We start from the raw sequence: 26,077 nt of genomic DNA on the forward strand, positions 1-26,077 counted from the left end.
CATAACATTTCTTCAGATAACCATGTTCTCCTTTCTATAACCCACATTTTATGTTGGATATTTGCTATGCTGTATCATGAATGATGATGTTTAATCCCAATTTTGTGATTCCAGCCACACCCCTCAAGGTCCCCAGGATGTTCCCTGCATCCCTGGAAGCTGATTGGCTATGCTCAGTCTTTTCTGTTGTCAAGTTGCCTTGGAACTTAGGGTGGCCCCTCTACATGGCTTAGGCACAACTTCAGCCTCTCCTGCTGCTCCAGGCAGAGTATTTCTTGGCCAGTGACTCCCATGGCCCTTGTGGTGACAGAGCTGTGCAGGGTCTTGTGATTGAATAGGAAGGACAACTCTTTCATCCACGTGACTTGCCTTCTTCCCAGAGGTTTCCAGGGTGGTGTTCCCTGGGCCCCAGAGTATTGCAGAGTTTAGTGAAATTACTCAGTTTTGCCTTCTAGCCTGGCCTCTTCCTGGGTCTCAAATATGCCTCTATAACTGGGTGGGGATAGATGAAAGGTAATAACTTTCATTGTGCCTAGCATCTCTATATCCCTTGAAAGTGCAAGCCTTTATTCCTCAGCTAACCTTGACCTATACAGTTAGCAAAAACAAGACCAGGAGCTGACTGTGGCTCAGATCATGAACTCCTTATTGCCAAATTCAGACTGAAATTGAAGAAAGTAGGGAAAACCACTAGACCATTCAGATATGACCTAAATCAAATCCCTTATGATTATACAGTGGAAGTGAGAAATAGATTTAAGGGACTAGATCTGATTGATAGAGTGCCTGATGAACTCTGGACGGAGGTTCGTGACATTGTACAGGAGACAGGGACCAAGACCATCCCCATGGAAAAGAAATGCAAAAGAGCGAAATGGCTGTCTGAGGAGGCCTTACAAATAGCTGTGAAAAGAAGAGAAGTGTAAAGCAAAGGAGAAAAGGAAAGATATAAGCATCTGAATGCAGAGTTCCAAAGAATAGCAAGGAGAGACAAGAAAGACTTCCTCAGCGATCAATGCAAAGAAATAGAGGAAAACAACAGAATAGGAACAACAAGAGATCTTTTCAAGAAAATTAGAGATATCAAGGGAACATTTCATGCAAAGATGGGCTCGATAAAGGACAGAAATGGTATGGACCTAACAGAAGCAGAAGATATTAAGAAGAGGTGGCAAGAATACACAGAAGAACTATACAAAAAAGATCTTCACGACGAAGATAATCACGATGGCGTGATCACTCGCCTGGAGCGAGACATCTTGGAATGTGAAGTCAAGTGGGCCTGAGAGAGCATCACTACGAACAAAGCTAGTGGAGGTGATGGAATTCCAATTGAGCTATTTCAAATCCTGAAAGATGATGCTGTGAAAGTGCTGCACTCAATATGCTAGCAAATTTGGAAAACTCAGCAGTGGCCACAGGACTGGAAAAGGTCAGTCTTCATTCCAATCCCAAAGAAAGGGAATGCCAAAGAATGCTCAAATTACCGTACAATTGCACTCATCTCACACGCTAGTAAAGTCATGCTCAAAATGCTCCAAGCCAGGCTTCAGCAATATGTGAACCGTGAACTCCCAGATGTTCAAGCAGGTTTTAGAAAAGGTAGAGGCACCAGAGATCAAATTGCCAACATCCACTGGATCATGGAGAAAGCAAGAGAGTTCCAGAAAAACATCTATTTCTGCTTCATTGACTATGCCAAAGCCTTTGACTGTGTGGATCACAATAAACTGTGGAACATTCTGAAAGAGATGGGAATCCCAGACCACCTGACCTGCCTCTTGAGAAACCTGTATGCAGGCCAGGAAGCAACAGTTAGAACTGGACATGGAGCAACAGACTGGTTCCAAATAGGAAAAGGAGTACATCAAGGTTGTATATTGTCACCCTGCTTATTTAACTTACATGCAGAGTACATCATGAGGAACGCTGGGCTGGAAGAAGCACAAGCTGGAATCAAGATTGCTGGGAGAAATATCAATAACCTCAGATATGCAGATGACACCACCCTTATGGCAGAAACTGAAGAGGAAGTAAAAAGCCTCTTGATGAAAGTGAAAGAGGAGAGTGAAAAGGTTGGCTTGAAGCTCAACATTCAGAAAACAAAGATCATGGCATCTGGTCCCATCACTTCATGGGAAATAGATGGGGAAACAGTGGAAACAGTGTCAGACTTTATTTTTTTGGTCTCCAAAATCACTGCAGATGCTGATTGCAGCCAGGAAATTAAAAGATGCTTACTCCTTGGAAGGAAAGTTATGACCAACCTAGATAGCACATTAAAAAGCAGAGACATTACTTTACAACCAAGGTCCACCTAGTCAAGGCTATGGTTTTTCCCGTGGTCATGTATGGATGTGAGAGTTGGACTGTGAAGAGAGCTGATTGCCGAAGAATTGATGCTTTTGAACTGTGGTGTTGGAGAAGACTCTTGAGAGTCCCTTGGATTGCAAGGATATCCAACCAGTCCATTCTAAAGGAGATCAATCCTGGGTGTTCATTGGAAGGACTGATGCTAAAGCTGAAACTCCAATACTTTGGCCACCTCATACAATGAGTTGACTCACTGGAAAAGAGTCTGATGCTAGGAGGGATTGGGGGTAGGAGGAGACGGGGACGACAGAGAATGAGATGGCTGGATGGCATCACCGACTCTGTGGACATGAGTTTGAGTGTACTCCGGGAGTTGGTGATGGACAGGGAGGCCTGGCGTGCTGTGATTCATGGTGTCGCAAAGAGTCGGACACGACTGAGTGAATGAACTGAACTGAACTGAACCTTGACCTGCCTGGTTTCTTCCTGCTGGCTGACCTGCTTCCAAGAATGCTTTTCAGCCTCTCACTCACCTCTCTCATTTCACTTATTCTGGACTTCTGTACCACTCGACCAGTGTCCCATATAAGCTTCGCTTTCTTTCTTTCTTTTATTAATTTTTACTGGCATATGGTTTCTTTACAGTGTTGTGTTAGTTTCTGCTGTGAAGCAAAGTGAATCAGTTATACATATAGATATACACATATGTATTTGTGCTCAGTTGCTAGTTTGTGTCTGAATCTTTGTGACTTCATGGACTGTAGCCCTGCATGCTCCTCTGTTTATGGGATTTTCCAGGCAAGAATACTGGAGTGGGTTGCCATTTTCTTCTCCAGGGAATTTTCCCAACCCAGGGATTGAACCTATATCTCCTGCATTGGCAGGCGAGTTCTTTACCACTGAGCCACCAGGGAAGTCCACAGTACATATGCATCAGTTCAGTTCAGTTCAGTTGCTCAGTCGTGTCCGACTCTCTGCAACCCCATGAATCACAGCACCCCAGGCCTCCCTGTCCATCACTAACTCCCGGAGTTCACTCAAACTCATGTCCACAGAGTCAGTGATGCCATCCAGCCATCTCATTCTCTGTCGTCCCCTTGTCCTCCAGCCCCCAACCTTTCCCAGCATCAGAGTCTTTTCCAGTGAGTCAACTCGTCGCATGAGGTGGCCAAAGTATTGGATTTCAGCTTTAGCATCAGTCCTTCCAATGAACACCCAGGATTGATCTCCTTTAGAATGGACTGGTTGGATCTCTTTGCAGTACAATATACACATACATATACATACACATATACATATGCATATCCATATTCATATACATGTACATAATCCTTGTGTTTTTTAATTTCCTTCCCATTTAGGTCAGCACAGAGCACTGAATAGACTTCCCTTCTCTATACAATATGTTCTCATTAGTTATCTATATTGAAAATAGTATCAATAGTGTAAATGTGTCAATCCCAATCTCCCAGTTACTGGCTATTTCTGATCCCCAACAGAAAACACAGCTCAGGTTCTCTTGCAGCCAGCTCTATTGGTACTCCAAACATACTCTGACCTTCTTGAACCCTCAGCAGCAAATGTAGCATGGCAAGAGGACTTTCCTGCTCTGATGATCTTAATAATATGCATATTAATTTATGTGTCCCTGATTGTTTTCTTAAGCTAAAATTCTTTGAAGCATTTTTAAGGGATTTTGATACCCATTGTCACACTTGGCTTGACATCAGGCTAGCTTTAGCATCAAGAGCCTAAAGCATAGAGGGCTTGTTCTGTTTTGAGTACAGATGTTACACAAAAATGTTAGCATCAGTCCTCTGTTTGGTAGAGTAACTCAGTTACCAGATGCTCAGGGTCATTGTGGGGAAGAGTCACAAACATATCTCTTATTATTTTTTATTTTTTCACTTTCTACTCAATCTGCCCAGTGGTTGTACATTGTCCCAGGGCTTCAGTCTAACCAGGTGGGAGGGAAGTTATCTGACAGCCCAGAAAAAATGGGTTCAGAGTTATTTGTGATGGACACACTCTGAGGAGCCGAGTCACTGCTCTGTGAATAGTCTGGCACTGGTGCTTTCAGAGGAAAAGGCTGCTGAAAGATTCCTGCATGTCTCATCAAAAGCCCAGGCCGTTTGGATTTCTCCATCCTCTGGAAGCATGTGCTAGAGGTGTCCCCGGGAAGAAGCATACTTGGTCTGAGAATGGCATCTGCTGATTGGGGGGGTATGTGTGGCTATTGTGAGCCCCACTTGGGCTGGAGGTCCTGCCTGTGGTGACAACCAACTATCCTGGTTTGTTCAGGACAGTCCTGCTTTTAACACTGAGACTCCAGGCAAACTGGGTGCCCTGTTCCCAAATAAATGCCCCTTTTGGGACACTACCGAGTTAGACAATTAGAAGGTAGAGATAGTGACTCTGGGAGGGGCGTCTGTTTAAAATGTGGTGAAAATAGTTGGGAGCAGGAAAACAGAAGCCCTGGGCTGAGTTCGTCTCTTTCCCTTGTGAGTTCTGATATCCTGGGGTGTTAACACTCTTCCCTGTGTTTTATGTTTCTCACCTGGAACACCTGAGTAGTAAGTTTGCCCTGCCTGCCTCATAGAATGCCCATGAGGATCAAGCATGAGGTTGCCTTAAAAGCACTCTGTAAACTGTACTAACTTGGTCAGTGTAATGTGATTTTATTGTTCTAAGGAATTTATGGTTAATGATAGTCCCAGTGGTGATTGATTTCATTTATTCTGAATTTCATCTCTCAGCTCACATTTAGTTTAGGGTAAATGAATACACATGTCAAAAGTCATAGACTGACTGGGGTGGCATCTGAAATGGTGGTAAGGGCCTGGGTTTCTAGCAGAGCTGGAGCGAGCCTTGTGGAGCTGCTGCAAGGCCATATTGAGGAAAGGCAGAGTTGTTACTTCCAGTTCTTCCAGGCACCTCCACCATCTGTGGGTTTTCTTCCCCCTGCTGTCTCAAAGCAGGAAGGATGAGATTGGGGTGAAGGTGGATTGAAGATTGATTCAATTTTGTCAGCTATGGAACCAACTTATTCAAAGGTCCATCAGTAAATGACTCAAGAATGTAAAAATTGAGAACGGATGCCTTTTTCCCTTCTTTATTTTTTCCATTTTGTAAGAGCCCAGTTTTGTGAAATGGGCCTTTAGTGAGTTGTGTTTTAAAGGAGACACTCTGTGGAACACAAAACACGATGGGCCATGTGAATTGCTTTTTGTGTTCTGGGTTTTGGGTGCCCACAGTTGCCTGACTGCAGCTCACTGCTCAAGAGAGAGAGGCATAGAATGGAAAAATGCTGTAGGCACGACAGAGGACCCATTATCTCAAAATAATTCTTCCCTTTTAGAAAGTCACCGCAGCCAGGCTGGGGGCAGAGAACAGATGTGGCTCCTAGTCAAGAATACTTAGAACCCAAAGGAGAAATCCAACCACAGAAAAAGCTGACACCCAGGATGAAAGGCCATGAGGGGCATGGGCCTTACTGAGCTGTGGTGTCTAGCCCCTCAAAATGCAAATGCTGTTGTCTGCAGCACAAAAGCACTGATTTTCCCTTCAACAGAGCTGGTACTATTAAAATAGCATGTCTTGTGTGTAGTTGCCGCACATTCTTTCCATTTTTTTTTTTTTTTCTGTGTGAGTCAGAATGCAGATTCTCGACAAGGCCAAAAAGAAAGCCAGCCATCTCATTTACATGGGCATGGAGTATCCACATCTGGATAAAATTAGAGTGAGAGGAATTATTTGCAGCATTTAAATATAGGCGTGCAGAACTGCTTTCTCTTGACCATATGAGGTATTCACATATAATTCCATGAAAGCAAAATGTGAAAAGTCTACTTCTTATTAAAAAAGGATGTTACCAGTGTGATTCAGCCATTACAGGAACTGACCCAAACTTACAGGAACTGACCCAAACCTGGAGGTTGACAATGGGTGGCTTGAGGCCACCAGATTCTCACCACCTCTCGGATGCCCAGTGTTATACATCACTGTTGGAGGCCTCTAGAACCCACCATGTCTGTGCCCAGAGGCTGGCAGGATCTGAGTTCTGTCCTATTTGGAATTCCCAAGCCTGGTAGTGAGCTACAGATGCTGGGAAAGCCGGATGGAAAGCATTGATGGTATCAGGCCCCATGATGGGTGAATCTTGTGCATATTAATCCCAGCACCGACAGACATGTTTTCAGTTCAAATAAAATGGGGGGGAAGAGAATATGAATAACAGATACCCAGGCAACAGGAAAGAGACTATAAATAGCTGGCATGTGTGTAAGTTAGTTGCTCACTTGTGTCTGACTCTTTGCAGTCATATGGACTGTAGCCCACTAGGTTCCTTTGTCAATGAAATTCTCCAGGCAAGAATACTGGAATGGGTTGCCTTTCCTTTCTTCAGGGAACTTCCCGACCCAGGTATCAAACCTGGATCTCCCACATTGCAGGCAGATTCATTACCTTCTGAGCCACCAGGGAAGTCAGGCACTAGAAAGACCAGGGGAAGGATAAATGGCAGCCTTCTAGAGCTGGGGCACATCACTACCTCATTACTGGCATCTAAGGAAGAACTGTATGGCTTTTACAGCTGAGCAGATACCCTCGTCACTGTGTGGATGGTGGTGATACTGCTAAAAACCTTAGTGAGGAAACTGGCAAGCAAATATAGAACATGATATTGTTAGAGGGCTAACAAGGCAGAAAATAAATATCATTTTGTGGACTTGTTCTCAAAACGATGCACAATGTTTTGGGAGAATGCTCAGTACTATGGATTTGCTGAATCCCACTTTTTCCATGTTAGATTTGTGTCAGGTGACATCTGGTAGAATTTTAAGCATCTGGCCTTGACTTTGGTGTCCTTCCCCGGGTCCCCAACAGGCTTTTTGAAGCAGTCTGGTAGTGTTATTGTCTTTACAGGTGACTCCATCAGAATTCTTTTGGGGAAAGGTGTCTATTTAGGGAAAATCCTTGATGCTGTTAGTGATAAAAGGGAGGCTTGGAGGGCATAGGTTCAAAGGACTGAGGGGAAGGGAAGGGAGAGCAGACTGGCCTTACACTGGACATGGACTGACATATGAGAGAGTGGTGTCAGAAGAGAGAGCACAGAGGGTGAGGAGAGAGAAGACAATCAGATTGGAAAAGGCACCAGCCTGCAGTTGTTGGTTGGGTTGCAGGAAGACAAGAAGAGGGATGTCTACTATCTAGCTTGAAGTTGCTGTCATTGTTGTGATGGAAATCTTGCCTCCCCAAAGCCATGGCTTCATAAAGTCAACCTCTCAAATACAAACTTCCTGGAGGAGGGAATTTGGGGGATCAAGATACTGATTGGGGTTGATAAATAATGATTTGGGAGATAAACTGTGGAAACAGGAATTTGGAAGCAGAGGTATGGGAAAGGTAGTTGGTTCATTCCTAATATCCATTCTTTCTCTTTCCTATCATTAAAAAACTGACTGAGTTTTAGCTGGGAGCATTGTTGTCCAGATAGAGATTACTTTCTAAGACTTTTTTGTTTTTTGAAGTTATGACTGAACATACGATTAATGGATGGCTAATGGCTGGGGTAGAAATAATATGTAGTACTCCTAAGTTGTGTCTTTAAAAGAAATGAACGTGCACTTCCCTAAGTCTTTCCTCATTTTTGTTGCCCAGTAAGTGATGGAAGAGTTGGAGTAGCCACCTTGAACCTAAATAGGGAAGTCTCACATCAAGGATGATAGAACTGCTCTATTCATCTTGGATTGTCAATGTTTGGACTGTTCTGTGTGAGAGAGAGATCCAATCTGAGATGCCATCAGTTGCAAGAACCCTATTATTTCATATAGCCTCAAGAGGAAAAACACACATAGCCAATCAAGCTATGACACAACATGAAGATGCAATTAATGATAAGGCACATTCCCATTTCAGAATTGCTTAAAAATGAACAAAAAATTTAAAATTGTTAAGATATGATAAATGTGTCCTGTTTAGGTCACTGCACTTTGGGTTTTATTGTGATAACAGCTTGTGTTATATCCTACCTGATACAGAATTTGCAATCAGAAGTGGGGTGCTACCATAACAAAGCCAAAAATATTTGGCTTGGTGAACTGGTAGTGGGAGGCAAGGAAAAACATTGCAAACTAGAAATCTGGCGATTCTGGCTATGTGATGGCAAACTATTTGGGAAAACTGTCTACAGTGAAGTCTTGGGAAGATAAACTGGATGGTATAAAATCCAGAAATTTGAGTGAAACTGGTTGGGAAAACTCAGAATATTGATGTAATCAACAAACATTTTGCTACTTCTAGACTGATGACCTCGGGCGAATTACAAAAGGTGATTCATGTTCTAAGGGGCAGCCTTAGTAGGTGATAATATTATAGCCCTCAGACCTCCCAACTGTGTCCCAGTAAGATTTCTTGTCCAGATATGGGAGCTGATTCAGAAGCCAAAATCTGATGAAAGGTTTTGCTGTCCCACTGAAGCCTATTGTTGCAGATCATTTCAAGGGAGGTAAAATTAGAAAGAGAGAGAACGGGGAGGGGAGCACAAAGATGAGTAAATATAAGATCAGTTTAAAAAACACAACTCTGAATGAGCTCTTTGGCCATAGTTACATATACATGGAATCAGCTAGAACCAAGTAGCCAGAAGCCTGTAATTCTTCTTCCCCAGAACAACCCGAATTCCCTAGATATGTCCCAAGCAGGAAGTGAGTTACTAAAGCTGTACAGCTCCCAAGGAAGGTCTGCTCTTTGCCACTCATTTCAGTATAAGAGAGAAGGAAGAATGTCTCAGTGGGCAGAAGCAGGATCACACCAAGAATATTTATTCAGTCAGGGGAGGGGAACTTGGGTCACTGCTGTGGACAAGTGACTGCTGTGTCTTCCCATCTTCCCTTTTCCTCATGGGACTTTTAAACTGCCACCTGTTAGTTTCTACTCTGCCCCTGTACATAGGGTATGTGTGTGTGTGTGAAAGAGGCAGACAGGACTTTAGTAGTGAGCCCCAAGGAGCTGCATCTAGACCACAGGAAAGATCTCTGCTCGTTGGACAGAGCCCAAACTTGAAGCTAGAAATACCAACCAGATGGGACATTAGACTGAATCCCTCAGGGGTGGGGCAAGTATGTCCCGTGCTATTTGTGGGATGCAGTGTGCAGTGTGTGAGTGAGTGCTGGAGTGGTTGGAGATGGGGACCACGGCAGAGACTACTGGTTGTCCTCCATCAATCATTCTCTCCTCACTGACTCACAGAATGTCCTTTCTGGAGTGAGACCTATGACAGCCTAGGTAACAAATGCAATTCCAAGCCTCTTTTGCAGCCAGTTGTGCACTGCAGTAAGTTCTAGGTAATGAGATATGAACACATATGAAGTGCGCCACTTCTGCATCATGCCTTTGTAGGGCATGAGTGTGAACTCTGTACATCATTTCCCTCTTCCTGCTGCCTAGGATGCAGATGTGGTAGCAAGAGCTGGACCAGTCCCCTTGAGCTCAAGCACATGCATTGAAAATGGCAGAGTGTCTTTACCTTCCTTACTCTGGCAACCCCTGGATCACTGCTTGAGAGAGAAGAAACTTCTAATTTGTTTAAGCCACTGCCATTCTGAATCTTTTTATTATAGCAGCTGAGACTGAACCCTAAGAAATAAAAGTAACCATAGGCATGCCCAACCCAAGAATTCACAGAAATCTTCTGAAGAGCTTCTGCACTAGAGATTCAAGCCAAATCTTATCTCTATCTCAAGGGGCAGATGAGGAGAGAAGATAAAATCTAGATCTCCTGTGGGCCTTCCATTTCCCAGAACAGACCAGAAAACCCAGACAGGAAGTGGAAACGCTAATATTGTCACAGCAATTGAAAGCTGGAGGCAACATGACCTTCTCTCTCTGCCCAAAGAATTTTTATATGCTAAGTGTCATTAGGTCCCTTTCGGCCACTATTGCTTATAAACTAATACTTTTCTTCTGTCAGGGAGAGGAAGAGAGGCCATTTTTCTTTCCTCATAGAAAATTTTATCCAATTGTTTTTAAATGAAGAGAAATGCAAAGGATATTTTATTTCTAAATTTGTCAGTCACTGAATCAAGCTGAGAAAGTTCTGTTATGGTTTTCCTGGGAGATCTTACACAAAACAATAATTAACATCTCTTGGGATTCTTGGAGCATTCTCTCTACATATGTCACCCGGATGCTCTAGCCGCAGTAAAATGGAAAATGTAACTGGCTTTGCTGACTCCAGTCAGGCTTTGATAAGGGTGACTGAAGTAGTCTGAGCACATGGCCATTAAATAAATGCTGATCCAATCACCTCTACTCACAGAAACACGGCCGTTTTACATCCAAATGAGCCTTGACCAATCACTTGGTTCTTGTTTTAGATTCGAGGGAAACTGGAGTGACTTGATGGTGTGGGGCAGCAGTGGGACTGGAGTGTGGTCTCCTAACATCCAGCTCATGTTTCTACTTCACGTGGTCCCTTTAGAACTTCCATCAGGACATTTATGACAGGAAAGACCCCCAAGGTATAGGACTCCACCTGGGATTTTCAACAGATTGCTCTGTTTCAACTCTGAGTTGAAGTTTGCCATATCCACTCCTCCTTTTTATCTTTTTCTTCTTTGTTTTCAAATTATGAAAGTATGATAACACACTTACAGGAGATGCGGAAAATACAGAACAAAGTTGCATATAGTTACACTATATATTACAACTACTTTTAAAGTAGATACATTAAGATTTTTAGTTGTAGTTTCAGTATCAAACTCTCAAAAATTAATGGAATGAATATACAGAGAAGTAGAAGGATCTAGTAGACCTGAAGAGCACCATGAACCAATTCAACATAATTAAGATTTATACAATTTTCATACAACAGTAGGATTACAAGTTCTATTCAAGTTCCCATAGACTACAAACTAGGAGACACTGGGACATATCCAAAGACATCAAACAAGGTACAAATATTTCATGGTCTAAAGGTTTTGAAATCATACAGAGTCTGTTCTCTTATTACCCTCCTTTTTAGAAGAAGTTTCCTCTCTTTAAGGTAGGTGGTCTTCTAGGCACTAAACAAATATTTATAGAGCATCAACTATGAGTCAGGTACTATGTAGATGCTGAAGACACAGCAGCAAGAAACAGACAAAATTCTTTGCCCTCTGGGAACTTAACAGAAGAGTAAACACAATAAATTATTGATACATAGAATGTTAAACAGGCAGTAGAGAAAAGAAAACAGAGGGTTGGAGAGTGCCAGACTTGGGGTGGGGGCCTAATTTTAAAATGGGTGATCAGGTTGGGCTTCACTGAGAAGTTATTATTCCCACAAAGTCCTGGAGGAAGTAAGGGAATGGACCGTGCAGCTATTTCAAAGAGGAGGCAGCTGGTCAAGGGGAAAAGCCAACTCAAAGGCCCAGAGGCAGAAGGGTGCTTGGCTCGTTAACAGAACTTCAACTTCTTGCACACTTTATAAATGGTCATGATTCTATTAAGCAAGCTTTCTTCCCTTTCCTTTTTTCTCTTCTCTCCTCTCTTTCTCCTTCCTTCCCCCTTCCCTCCCTTATTCCCTCTGCCTGCCTGCCTTCCTTTCTTCTTTTCCCTCTCTCCTTCCCTTCCTCCCTCTCTCTTTCTTTCACTGATAATATCCTAAACACTGCTTAGTAACGCTGTCTCCTTTACGTGATTCTCTTACAAGTGCTATTACTGCTGCTAAGTCACTTCAGTCGTGTCCGACTCTGTGTGACCCCATAGACGGCAGCCCACCAGGCTCCCCCATCCCTGGGATTCTCCAGGCAAGAACACTGGAGTGGGTTGCCATTTCCTTCTCCAATGTGTGAGAGTGAAAAGTGAAAGTGAAGTCTCTCAGTCGTGTCCGACTAGTAGCCACCCCATGGACTGCAGCCCACCAGGCTCCTCTGTCTATGCGATTTTCTAGGCAAGAGTACTGGAGTGGCTTGCCATTGCCTTCTCCGGATAATATCCTAAACACTGCTTAGTAACGCTGTCTCCTTTACGTGGTTCTCTTACAAGTGCTATTACTAGCACATACCAAATATTTGTGTTCTAAATGCTTTGTATGTTTCATTCACTGAAACCTCACAACAGTCCTAAGAAGCAGGTAATACTATTATATTCATTTTACAAATTGGGACACATTGAGGTTAAATATGGCCCATGGTTAAACCTGGCACGTAGTAAAGCAGATAGTAAAGATGAGACAACATTGGAACCCAGGGATTGTGGTACCCTAGATTTTGGTAGGAAAGCATGTACTTTTTCACCATGATGTTATAAGACACCCCACCAGTTTGCTACTGATAGGACACAATCTGAGTTGGGGTCAAAGACTTCTTCTAAGTCTTCTAAGAATCAAGCCCACATTTGCTGACTGATTCTAAGTATGATCCCCAGGGTGGAAGTGGATCTTCCATAAACAGCAATAGTTGCCGAAGGGAAAGAAACCCTCTGTTTTCTTTAGAACAAAAACATCCAAGTTACATGGGAATGCACCACATGATTTTTGTGAATTGAAGTCAATTTGGCACCAACAGAAATAACCTTAGGAACAAAGTTTGTATACAGTGTGTTCTTACGGAAACCACAGTTAGAACGTAGAGTAAACTGTTAAAGATAGACCCTTCTTTCTGGAGTTGCATTAGCTGTCTTTGGGTGGGGATAGCAAATTGTTTCGTTTATAAGCTTTGTACATCAAAAGCTAGATCTGCTTACACTTTAAAACCAAAAGGAGGAGAAAGACTTATTTTTAGCTATCTGAAATTTAAACCAAAACCAACATTGACATATGGAAGTCTCAGGCTGTACCATGTCAAAAAATTTCTCAGAGATGACACTGAGTAACAATTTATTATTGCTTATTGTAGAAAGTCAGTGAAGTTCCTCTCTTGTAACTTGGTTTAATGGCTACTGGGCCTCTGCGCTAAAGATATTGGATTTCTCAGAATTAGGGCAGGCTGCGTGGGATTGGTGTTGTCATGCGGGAACTGAGTTGAGTCCCAAGAGAATGAGAATATCTTTTGATCTAGAAGAAACAGTTTGTTGTGTTTTGGGTAGGTCAACCAGCTGGCCAAAAAGCTATCTGATTCAGCTTGTAAGAGAAAGGTTTAATCTTTAAGTTATATATGTGTGTGGTATGGTATATACTTAGTCATTTCAGGTACACTAAAATCTATGTGTTAATCTAAAAAAATTCACCAGTAATCTTCAACCTCAAATAACCACTCAAAATTTTTGGGTAGACTTTTCCACCTAGGTAAATATATAAATATTGAATAGCTATAGAGATAGGTACAGATATACAGACATATCAAACTATAGATTAATTTCATTCTATAAAAATGAATGAAACCATCTGTATGGGGTAGCTTTTTTTTTTTTTTGCTTAAGTGTTTTTCTTTATTTCATTTACCATCTTTCCATGACATTAGATATTTTTCAACACCACTGCTTTTATTTATATTCCATTTAAGTTTATGCATGTCCCATGCTTTTCTCAGGGCTTCCCTGGTGGCTCAGCAATAAAGAATCTGCCTGCAATGCAAGAGAGGTGGGTTCAATCCCTGGGTTGGGAAGATCCCCTGGAGAAGGAAATGGCAACCCGCTCCAGTATTCTTACCTAGAGAATTTCATGGACAAAGGAACCTGGTGGGTTACAGTCCATAGGACTGCAAAGAGTCGGACATGACTGAAGCAACTTAGCACCCACGCATGCGTGGAGCAAAGGTGGATTTCCCTCTTGGCTCAGACAGTCTTCTGCCTGCCAGTACAGAAGACCTGGATTCGACCCCAGGGTAGGGAAGATCCCCTGGAGAAGGAAATGGCAACCCGCTCCAGTATTCTTACCTGGAGAATCCCATAGACAGAGGAGCCTGACAGGCTACAGTCTATGGGGTTACAAAGAATCAGACATGACTGAGCAACTAACATGCCCATGGGTGTGCACACACACATACAAGAGAGCAAAGGGCAAAAGGAAGCCACTGCTCTTTTAAGTTGTTGGTTCCAACTATTGGTTTCCAGCTCACACAGTATAACTCTTTCCTCCTCTTAGCTGACCTCAGCAACCTTTGTGCTTTCTGTGCAGATTGAAATACCTGCTGCCTTAGTGGAATAATGGCCAACTCAAGAGCTTCTAGGGAAGATCTCTATGGTAAAGCTGCTCCCTAAAATTTGGAACATTAGTCAAAAGGTATCAGACCAAACTTTGGAATCAAAATGGAATGTGCTTTGCTCTTCAAATACCACTTATGCTGGCATTAGAGAAGGCTGGGGGTAAGTCAAATATCCATTACTGGGCAAACAGCTTGAAGTATGTTTATTTTCTGGGGTTCTCCCCGTATGTATTAGTCAGAGTTGGTCAGAGGCTAACTGCCTCTTTTATGAGCCTCAAGGGGAGCTGCCCTCAAATACGTTCAACCACATCAGAACTCAGAAATGTCATTTGGGAGGTTGTTCATCTGGATGAAGAATTTAGAGAACAAAAATCCTACCCCCTGCCAGGTCACGGGATGCACTTCAGTCATGGCCCCAGGTCTAAGCCAGTGCTCATCCTTCACGTTTGGGTTGGCTTAAGGTTTAAAACAACATTTAGTTTCAGATACCATATTTATCATTTTGGCTGTGTATTCTTTTCTGGAGCCACAACTGATCACACTTGTTTTTTTGGATACAGAATGCATAGGGATAAAGCTTTAGGACTAGTCAGCTATATCTGTATCTGAAATAATGAACAGTAAACAATAAAGTGGTTACATTAAAACTTTTCATTTTATAAAAGGACCCATTTCAGTATTCTTTTAAACAGGACTGAAAGTCTCTGGGGAATCTTAATGTTAAGTTAACATTGCACTTAACTTACAAAAATCAGAACTATATACAAGCAGTGCATAGCAAAGAGTCAGACACGACTGAGTGACTTTCTTTCACTTTCATAGAGGGGGCACGTCTCTCTCTTTTTCTCTCTATCACTCACTGTCCATGTGTGTGTGTGTGTGACTTTAAGTTCTCACGATGTAGAACAGCTATTACTTTTGGCACACCATAAACTCATTTCTGACAAGCGACTTTATCAATAGCAGATCTTTTTTTAAAATTGAAACTCTAGTCAGTGAGTGCGCTTGAAAATGATACCATTCGGGATGCGGGAGACGCCCGGCTCCGGCAGCGCAGACGCGGGAGACGCCCGACTCCAGCGCAACCGACCACGTGCAGAATCGTGGCTGAGATGAGCTACCCCGCGCCCAGGGTCAGGGCGGTGGCTGAGAGGAGCTGTACCACGTTCAGGAGGCGGTGGCTGCTTGGGCAACGGAGGGCCGAGAGGAGCTGATCTACATTCAAAGCAGGAGGCGCGGCCCTGAGGAGATACCCCTGGTCCAAGGTAAGGTACAGCGGCTGCGCCTTGCCGGAGCAGCTGGGAAGAGATACTCCACGACCAAGTGGAATATAAGAATCCAGTGTTCTGGGGAGGAAGGAACAAGATGGCGGAGGGATAAGATGGCAAGACCACTTTTCCCCCCACAAATTCATCAAAAGAACATTTGAACGTGGAGTAAAGTCCACAAAACAACTTCTGAATACTGGCAGAGGACATCAGGCTCCCAGAAAAGCAGCCCATTGTCTTCTAAAGGAGAGAGAAGAAATCCAGCTCCACCCACCAGAACACCGACACATGCTTCCCTAACCAGGGAACCCAGACAATCACCCGTCCAACCCCACACACAGCGAAGAAACTACATAATACAGAGAACTCCACAAACTGCAAGAAGAGGGAAAGGCCACCCCAAGCAAAGCAATATGAACAAGATGAAGAGGCAGAGAAATACCCAGCAAGTAAAGGAACAAGATAATTGCCCACCAACACAAACAAAAGAAGAAGATATAGGGAATTTACCTGATAAAGAATTTCAAATTTTGATGGTGAAAATGATTCAAAATCTTGAAAGCAAAATGGAGTTACAGATAAATAACCTGGAGAAAAGGATTGAGAAGATGGAAGAAAGATTTAATAAGGACTTAGAAGAAATAAAAAAGAGTCAATATACAATGAATAATGCAATAGATGAGATCAGAAACACTCTGGAGGGAACAAACAGTAGAATAACAGAGGCAGAAGACAGGATTAGCGAACTAGAAGATAGAATTGTAGAAATAAATGAAACAGAGAGGAAAAAAGAAAAACTAATTAAAAGAAATGAGGACAATATTAGAGTCCTCTGGGACAATGTTAAACGCTCCAACATTCGAATCATAGGAGTCCCAGAAGAAGAAGACAAAAAAAAAGACCATGAGCGAATACTTGAGGAGATAATAGTTGAAAACTTCCCTAAAATGGGGAAAGAAATAATCACCCAAGTCCAAGAAACCCAGAGAGTCCCCAACAGGATAAACCCAAGGCGAAATACTCCAAGACACATATTAATCAAATTAACAAAGATCAAACACAAAGAACAAATATTAAAAGCAGCAAGGGAAAAGCAGCAAATAACGCATAAGGGGATTCCCATAAGGATAACAGCTGATCTTTCAACAGAAACTCTTCAGGCCAGAAGGGAGTGGCAAGACATACTTAAAGTGATGAAAGAAAATACCCTACAGCCCAGATTACTATACCCAGCAAGGATCTCATTCAAATATGAAGGAGAAATCAAAAGCTTTACAGACAAGCAAAAGCTGAGGGAATTCAGCATCACCAAACCAGCTCTCCAACAAATGCTAAAGGATCTTCTGTAGACAGGATACACAGAAAGAGTGTATAAACTTGAACCCAAAGTAATAAAGAAAATGGCTACAGGATCGTACTTATCAATAATTACCTTAAACGTAAATGGGTTGAAATTTTCAAAAAGGCTAGGAAACAATTCTCATAGCCATCAATAGTTCAGTGTTGAGTTCATGAATAGTTTTTAAGTTTGGGACAAACTGTAGTATTTGCTATTTGAAGTACTATTTGTAACTGGCATATTACGATGTAACATTGGTCTTCATTTCCATCTTAAAACGCCTAAAAATGCCTAACAGGTTTTTAGATTTGTGAATTTTAGTTGAAATTATTTTACGATGTTACTAAACCTGCAGAAATATTGAAATATTTCAGAGAACTTATTCACTGTACATTTAATTTATTTTATTTATAAAAGTTATGAACTGTAGAAAGTTTTACTTGTTGGGTCAAATGCTTGTTGCTTCAAATGCTTGTTGCATTTGAAGTGCTAGTTACAAGAAAATCAAATACCTTCAATGTATAAATGCTATTAAGTTTTTAAAGGACTCTGGAGTATAAGTAAGTTTGTTTAAAGAAATTTAGTCTGTTCAACTTGAAAAAAATAAATAAATAAAATTGGAAAAAAAAAGAAAATGATACCATTCGCAAGTTCAGCTGTGGAAAGGCAGCCCAGTAGAGCGGTCAGAACACAGACCTGGATTTGGACTGGCTAGCTTTGAATTTTGCATCCCTGAAGACTTCTCCAATACTAGTTGAGGGTAAACTGTAAAGTTCTTATTATTTATAAATGTCACGTCAAGCTAACCTAGTGATATATGAATTCAAATAGCAATTGATGATGTATCTAAGTTTATCTGTAAAGCTCAGCATTCTGGAAGGCTCTTTTGCAACCACACATCTGCCTGAGAAGTCTCCCTTTATGGTCCTGAGGTTTTGCAGGTCTCCACCAGGATGCCAATGCTCAGAGGCTGTGGAGAAAAGGCAGAGTGTTTTCAGTGACTCCGTGTTCTTTGTACACTGGTGCTCTGTCCTTGTTCAGCCTTGAGGCAATGGAGACGAGGGAAGAACTGGGTTTTTAAAATCTCCTGTGGCTCTGTCTTTCCTTCAGCATCAGCTGATCAGCGGTACAGTCATGGAGGCCAAAGTTATATGATAAATGAAAAAGGCAGAGATTGTCAAAGATCCCATAAATTCAGACTGAATGTGCCATCAGAAAGTACTGGGGAGAGAGGGGACCTCGAAGTACTGGTTTTTCCATTAACACCATCACATTCATTCATTAATCATTTGTCTCTATCATTTTCCCATTTAAGTCCTTATCATCTCCACTTGGTTGGTCACTAAGATATGATCATTTTATCTTTGAAATATCTCTTAGTCTATCCCTTTCTCTTCATTCTCAGGGTCACTGGACTAGCTTTGATCTCATTTAAAATATGGCTCCTTAATGGTCTTCTTTCCTCCTTTATATTATTCTTTCAATCCATTCTTAATACTGGCAAGGTTATTTTGCAGATGAGACAATATACTCTGTCTTCCTCAAGGCTTCTAAAGGGTCTCCTTCTACATAACACATTCCAAACTTGTCACCCTGGTCCTCAATATTTCCCATGATGTGGTTCCAACTCACTTCTCACATCTTATTTGCTCAACTTTGTTACATAAGGATGCAGTGTAAATTGAGTGTTGTTTTCTTTATTCGTTGGTCACATTCTTTGACTAATCCCTATGACTCAATCAAATATTTTGATGTTGGTGCTATCCTAGATATTTTGAGACCTGTTATGTGATGGAAATGTCAGACTTAAGCTAACAAAGAGAGGTCATTTAAAAAATACAGTACTAAGTCTGCATCTTTGGGCTACAAAAACCAGTAAAATTTAATCAATATGCTTGGAAATAAAACATTACCCAGTGTATTGAAAGACAGAGCCAAAAATATCTCCTGGTCTTGATTTTACTAATCAGTTTTAGTGGAAAAGTCTTTCTTTACCAAGGATCTGTTAATATTTCCAGGAAACAAGTCCCTAAGCTCTTCATTCCTGGGATGTATTGCTCAACTGTGAATTTCTAATGTAATGAGTCCAGAGATTATAAATGAAGACCAGAGGAGATAAGGAAAATCACAGCTTGAGGAATCCCTAAGTAAGTAAATAATATTAGATCAGCTGTTGAAATAGGAGCATTCTGAAGCTTGGTTGGCAAACACAAAGGCAGAAGGTTTAAGCGGACTTGAAAAAAAAACCCCATTACTTTTAAATAAATGAGCAAATGCTAGGAAGTTAAATGCAGAGTTCTGGGGGCTGCAGGCAATGGGAGCCGTTATGTTAGAAGATCATGTATTTTAGCAAAAGAGTCAGAGTAAGATCTGCTAATCTCATTTTTTAAAACCATCAGGATGGAGTTAGCATCTCCCATAAATGATATACAGCATATAAATGCAAAGCCAAGTACTCACGCCTCACTATTAAATTCACGTAACACCCTCCCTTTCCTCAAAGAACATGTATTTTACACATGTCATCTCTGTTCATCTCTCGCCTCATTATGAAAGCCCAGAGGAAAAATGATGAGTGACTCAGTCAAGGTCACAGCGTGATGAAAGTGCTTGAGAGCTGGAACAGAACCCAAGACACTCCATCCAGTGCCATGAGCATGAATTTACACTGCTGGGTACGCAATCACATGCGTTTTTAAGTGATATTAGTGCTAAATGGTAACAAATGTAACGCTTCCCACTTAGGATGTGTTCTTGGCTAACTCTGTTGGAAAATATATGGAGATCTTGCCATAGTTAAAAAAAAAAATTTTGGAGCAGTTTAAACAAAAACGAACAAGATCTGAAGCCAAGAATATTCCCACACCCATTTTTCCAAGGGTGGCAGTGGCTCCAGCAACCTTGCTTTATGGTTGCTGTGAAGTGTGAAAGCAGAATGGCACAACTCAGGTATTTTTTCTAGAGAGAACCATCAAATTCCTGTAAGCAAAACCATGTCCTGCAACAGAAAGTAATGCCACATCACAAACCGTTCGGAAAAGATCAAAACTCGCTTACACCGTGGTGCGCTCAAATCTCATAGCTGCCTAACCAGGGTGTCTCTGGGGTTGGGAAATGTGTAAGCACCACCAGAGTTGACAGTTGACCAGCACGTTGGAGCCTGGTTCCTTTACAGGTGGAGAAACACTGAACTCTGCTAGGAAAGCTCTTCAGAAAGAAAGAAGACTTGAGCATTCCTTGAAGTTAGAGACTCCCGAAGAGTCTGTTCTCTATGTCTGTGAGCCTGGTTAAATCCCTGAGATTTAGGCAAGTGTTTGTTATCATAGCACGTTCACTCTAATAGACACAGGCCTGAGATAACTTTCTTGTCATAAGGGAACTTGAATATTTATGACGAACACGTTCACTTTTTTTTCTTCTGATCCACTTCTCACCTTCTCACGCTTAGAACACAGGGATAAGATTGTAAAATCTCAGTCAGTTCTTTCACACGGACTATAAAACCATATGTTTGGTATTCCAGGTGCATAAAAGCAAACATGCACCCTTTCCATAGTGGCCCTGTAATATTTGTGTGCCTTTCTATTAGTCATGTGCCTTGTTCTTTACTTGAAAATAAACCCCCAGCTGTTTCTTGACCTTAATGTCTTTCAAAATGTGCTTCGAGGCCTTCCCTGGTGGCTCAGTGGTAAAGAATTCCCCTGCAAATACAGGAGACATGGGTTTGATCCCTGATCCAGATAGATTCCCCCATGCTGAGGAGCAACTAAGCTTTTGTACCACAACTACTGAAGCCCACTTGCCTAGGGCTCATGTTCCACACAAGAGAAGCCCCTGCAATGAGAAGCCCACGCACTGTAACAAGCAGTAGCCCCTACTCTCCACAACTTGAGAAAAGCCCGAATAGCACAGCCAAAAAATAGACAAATACATAAAATTTTAAAAATGCACTGAGATTTATTTGACATTCCATGGATTTCATCCTTTCTTTTTGATAAATTAATCATCCATGACATCTGTGGAAACATCCCTTCTCACCATGGAAGCATCAGGGATTTTTTTTTTTTTAAACTAGACTGTTAATATGACATTTCTGCTGTCAGATGTATTCTATTACAATATCTATTTTATTTTAAAATCAGGCTTTCAAGCAGAGTACTATACCAAAGGTGACTGTCTAGCAGAGATTGTGGTTACATGACTTCCCCTTCTGGATGAAACCCTAAAAGGCACCAGAGTTACAAGGACACACTGTGTAGAAGGTCCAGACAAGACAGCAAGTGGCTGAAGTCTCACATAATTAAAAAGTCCCAACATTAATTTGCATTGCTTTAGGGATTTATTTAAAGATGAATTATTTAGCTTTTTAGAAAGCCAACTGCAGTGTCTAAGAAATGCACTAAAGAGACAATTATTACTACAGTCACCAGCGGAACAATATAAGTAAGTATAAGTAATATAAAAATAACTCAGAATTCATTGTTCACTTGACCTTTATTTTGCTAGTTAAAATGATCACACTTTGGGAGTCTCTTCTTAATTGCTCTGTGAGAGCCAAACTGCCTTTTCTATGTGCAAGAGTCTTACTTTTAGATTTGAGTAACCCCGTAAAATGATGTTGATGGAAGCATTTCATTGCTAGTAGTCAACAGACACAAGTTCTAGCTCTCAAACTGAGTGTTTGATGGTAACTGAAATTCAACTTAATCATCGCCCACATTTTCTTAGTTCTAACATTCTCTGCTTTCATGGTAGTGATGTACCTTCCAAGGACACAAAGAGAACAATTTGTATGTATGTTCCTGTCTATCTATCTAAATGAGAGTGTGAGGAGAGACAGAGAGAGAGAAGAAAGAATATACATTTTTTAAAAACATTTCAGAGATGACTTTAAAATCTCTTAAGGGAGGTTAACATTTGAATACTATATCCTTCAGTTTATAATTATGTGCATTTTTTTCACTTGTGATTTTTGAAGTGTCAATAATTTATCCTTTCATTCTATGTACTTTAGGTTGAGCACCAAAGAAAAGTAACAGTTTGGATTTCTAAGGGGATGTAGTAATAATTTTGCTATAGAGAAAATCTGTGATGAGATTTAACCTATGACTATGAACATTACTCTTCCAAGATAATGAAAATATACAGAAGGAAGGAAGGGAAAAAGGAAAAGTTTCCATTAGGCTGTAGGGGAGGTTCCTAATGCCAGAGACTGATTCTTGGTCTTATTCCCCCACATTCACTGTGGGGGATTCACTTGCGCTGTGCTTGGTGCATTGTGGATGTCAATAAATATTTGTTGACCAAATGACAATTTCATAGTGACTGACTGGAAGAAAAGTTTTGTCATTGAAACAACGACTGATTTTTTTTAAAAAAAAAAAGATTTTATTATTATTTTGTTTTTGGCCACACCATGTGGCATGTGAGATCTTAGTTCCCAGGCCAGGGAGAAAACCCACACCTTCTGCAGCAGAAGCACAGAGTCTTAACCATTGGACCACCAAGGAATGACTAATTGTTCATCTCTTTGACCGGACATACAGTGCAGTGAAGAACCAGGGGATAGAAGTTTATGACATCTTTGTTGTTCTTAGAGTATAGGAAATGATTTTCTGTGCATTCTTTGCACCTTTACAGGTGTCCCAATTGAGTGTGGTGGGCACATTTAAAATACTGACTGCCTACGCTTTTAATACCACACTACCCCCTGCTCGTCAACTGTCAAAATACTATAAACATTCCCGTGTCTGTCTCCTTCTGTGGGTCAGGGATGAACAAATGATAGCAGGAAGCAAGATCTCACACAAGGACAGAGGGATAAGGGCCTCCACCCTGGGACCAACCCTAAGTTTAAGGTTCCCATTCTTTGGGACTCTTTCTTCAACTTCTCTGACCTTTTGAGCTCTGGACCTTTCCTACCTTCATCTTAGAGACCTAGCTCCCTGAGATGGATTTGTCTCCCTGGATTTTCCACCCATCCTCTGCTCTGACTTAGAGGAAGCACCTCATTCTCTCTCTCTGTCGACCTGAGCTTTTCGCTCACCATCTGTTCTGATCTTGGCCACCTGACTGAGACTTGAGCCCCATCTCCTGCTGCCTACCCCCCAGCTGACCCAAGCCGATAAGACAAACATCAGCAGAGCCATTAGAGTCCCAGGCACAGAAAAGGGAGGTCTGTGTGGATTATAGAGATTAGGGAAGATTTTTCAAGGGAAGTGGAATTTCATGGGTGGATTAACTCTGCTTTTCCTCTTGCTGTTGGTACAAATGTTGCATGAGCCCACATGTAGTAAAATGGGACTTCTGTAAGCTAGAATATTGAGGCTTTTCATTAATTCACATCAGCCTTTCTAGTTTCCATATATGATAAGGTTTTTTGGTTTCCCTTGTAAGCGATAAACATTCTGTGACTTAAATTGGTTGGGCATAGGATTCTAGGTATACTCCATATCCCTCCTCCTTCCCTGCTCGTGCATACCTTTGCTTACTTATTTTCTACCTTCTTGGATCAGAGTTGTGAAGCTCAGCTCCATGTTGGGATTCCTCTTGGGGAGCCATTGAGTGGGTTGCGTCTGCCATATTGTTTGTGGCCATCCACACTACTTACTGAACCAAACTCTCTGAGCACCCAGGTCAGGGGGACCCTGGACCAGCGTGGAAAAAAAGTTCCCAGGGTCAAGTGGCAGGGCTGCTTTGGCTTTGCCTGGCCTGATTCATGGCTTGGAAGTGGAGCCAGAGAGCTGGGCCAGGAATTTTCTCCATGGGCCCCTGCTCTTAGGCCTGGTAGGCATGGCTCAGTGACAATGTGTTGGGGGGGAGGATGTGCGCTCTGTTAGCAGAGACTTTTGGCAACTCCTGAAGTTGTGGAGTGGCTCCCTAGTCTTCCCACCCACACCGTCCTTCAAAGGGGGCTCATCTCTGACCTCCCATAAACTCTCCACTCCCTTTTCTGTTCCACCTTGTAGAGCGTGGTATACCTGCCATGGCAAGTAGGAATATCATGAAGTTTCAAAACTGCAGTCTACTGTGGTCTGCGATCTCAATCCTAGGGGATTTTGTAGGGTGAACTGTACTTTGTGTTTAAGAAAAGTGTACCAGACCTTTGGACTTTTCATTTTCTCACTTGGAAACCAAATGCAGAGGTTGGGGGCCGAGGAAATAAGTCAACGGGGCCATGATCTTGGGCAGAGGCATCCTCTGATGACTCCATGTTCCCTGATTTTTGGTCGCTTCTGTCAGCAGAGTGGCTCAGTCTAAGCTACTCTCCATCTTTTACATTAGCAGTGGTGAAGTTACTTGTAGGAGAAAGTCCTAGAGCAGGAAGCAGGTACCCAGTGGGAACTGTGAGTCCTCGGGCAAGGCACATATTCTGACAGATCCAGTTTTCTCACTTGTGTGTAACATAGGCATGGCTGCTGCTTCTGAAAGTCCCCTCCACAGGACCAGTCCTGGATTTATAATCTTGACTCTGGCTTCAACATTCCTCTGGGTCCATGTTGTCCGTTGATTTTTCCATGCCTCTGGCAATGTCCACTGTGGCACTTTCAGTCTGGGTTGGATAATGTCTTCTTCCCTCCCTCTGCCTGTGGCTCATTATTTATTTGTTTATTTTTGGCTGCTCTGGGTCTTCATTGCTTTGTGGGGACTTTCTCTAGTTGCGGTGAGCGGGGGTTGCTCTTTATTGCAGTACGCGGGCTTCTCATTTTGGTGGCCTCTCCTGTTGCTGAGCACTGGCTCGAGGCATGTGGGCTTCAGTAGTTGCAGCACAAGAGCTCAGTAGCTGTAGCACACAGACTCTAGAGCTCAGGCTCGGTTGTTGTGGCACACGGGCTTAGTTGCTCCTTGGCATGTGGGATCTTCCTAGACCAGGGCTGGAACCCGTGTCCCTTGCATTGGCAGGTGGATTCTTAGCCACTGGGCCACCAGGGAAGTCCCTGCCTATGGCCCGTTATGATGGAGAACATCTGTTAAAACAGAACATAGATACCAAAGGCATATCAAGAAGTAGTACAAACAGATGAGGGAGCTTCTCAATAAGAAATCAAATGCTTCCACGTTCTATCCCAGGACAGCCCCTCCTGGGGCTGGAACACTATGTTCCACATGCTGGTTTGAAAACTTGCACTGAGGAATCTTGTTGCGGATGGCACAGGCAAATTGCCCTTCCTGCTCCCCCGCTGTGCATCTCATCTGGCAAAATAAATCCATCCTATCTTCCTCTTAGGTATGTCTCAAGGGTGACATGGACTAATATTTTGTAAAGGGTTTAGAACAGTCTCTGGTACATAGTAAGTGCTTGTTTAGCTTTTCAACTGTGGTGTTGGAGAAGACTCTTGAGAGTCACTTGTACTGCAAGGAGATCCAACCAGTCCATTCTAAAGGAGATCAATCCTGGGTGTTCACTGGAAGGACTGATGCTAAAGCTGAAACTGCAATACTTTGGCCACCTCATGCGACGAGTTGACTCACTGGAAAAGACTCTGATGCTGGGAAAGGTTGGGGGCAGGAGGAGAAGGGGATGACCGAGAATGAGATGGCTGGATGGCATCACCAACTCTGTGGACATGAGTTTGAGTGAACTCCAGGAGTTGGTGATGGACAGGGAGGCCTGGCGTGCTGTGATTCATGGGGTCGCGGAGAGTCGGACACAACTGAGTGACTGAACTGAACTGAACCTTGAAATGTTAGTAGGTGTGCTATTACAAAAGACATAAAGAGATCTCCAAGTTAAATAAGTTTGTTTGGAAAATCTGGGTTGATCAAATTAGAACACAATTTCCCCCCCTTTAGTATAATACTTAAAACATGTAGCGTGCTACTCTGTGGGAGAATTTTGAAACTTTCTTGGAGATTGTGTAGGGTATAAGGTATTATTTGGAATTTCCCAAGCTTACTTGACTATAGATTTGTTTTCATGAAACACTGTGGTCTCAAGGAACTCAAGTGTGTCTTTTAGTTGTTGTTTAGTTGCTCAGGCGTGTCGGACTCTTTGCAACCCCGTGGGATGTAGCCTGCCAGGTTCCTCTGTC

The 26,077-nt window shown here is 42.3% G+C and overlaps 1 long non-coding RNA gene across 1 annotated transcript in view; it reads left to right on the plus strand.

The window, feature by feature from the left end:
- The window catches only part of LOC148775999 (uncharacterized), a 149,118-nt gene that overhangs the window by 53,688 nt on the left and 69,353 nt on the right, over nucleotides 1-26,077 (plus strand). The window lies entirely within an intron of this gene.

This window comes from Moschus berezovskii, chromosome 12, assembly GCF_049115385.1.
Source record: "Moschus berezovskii isolate FMDL1 chromosome 12, NW_MosBer_1.0, whole genome shotgun sequence".
Classification (NCBI taxonomy): domain Eukaryota; kingdom Metazoa; phylum Chordata; class Mammalia; order Artiodactyla; family Moschidae; genus Moschus; species Moschus berezovskii.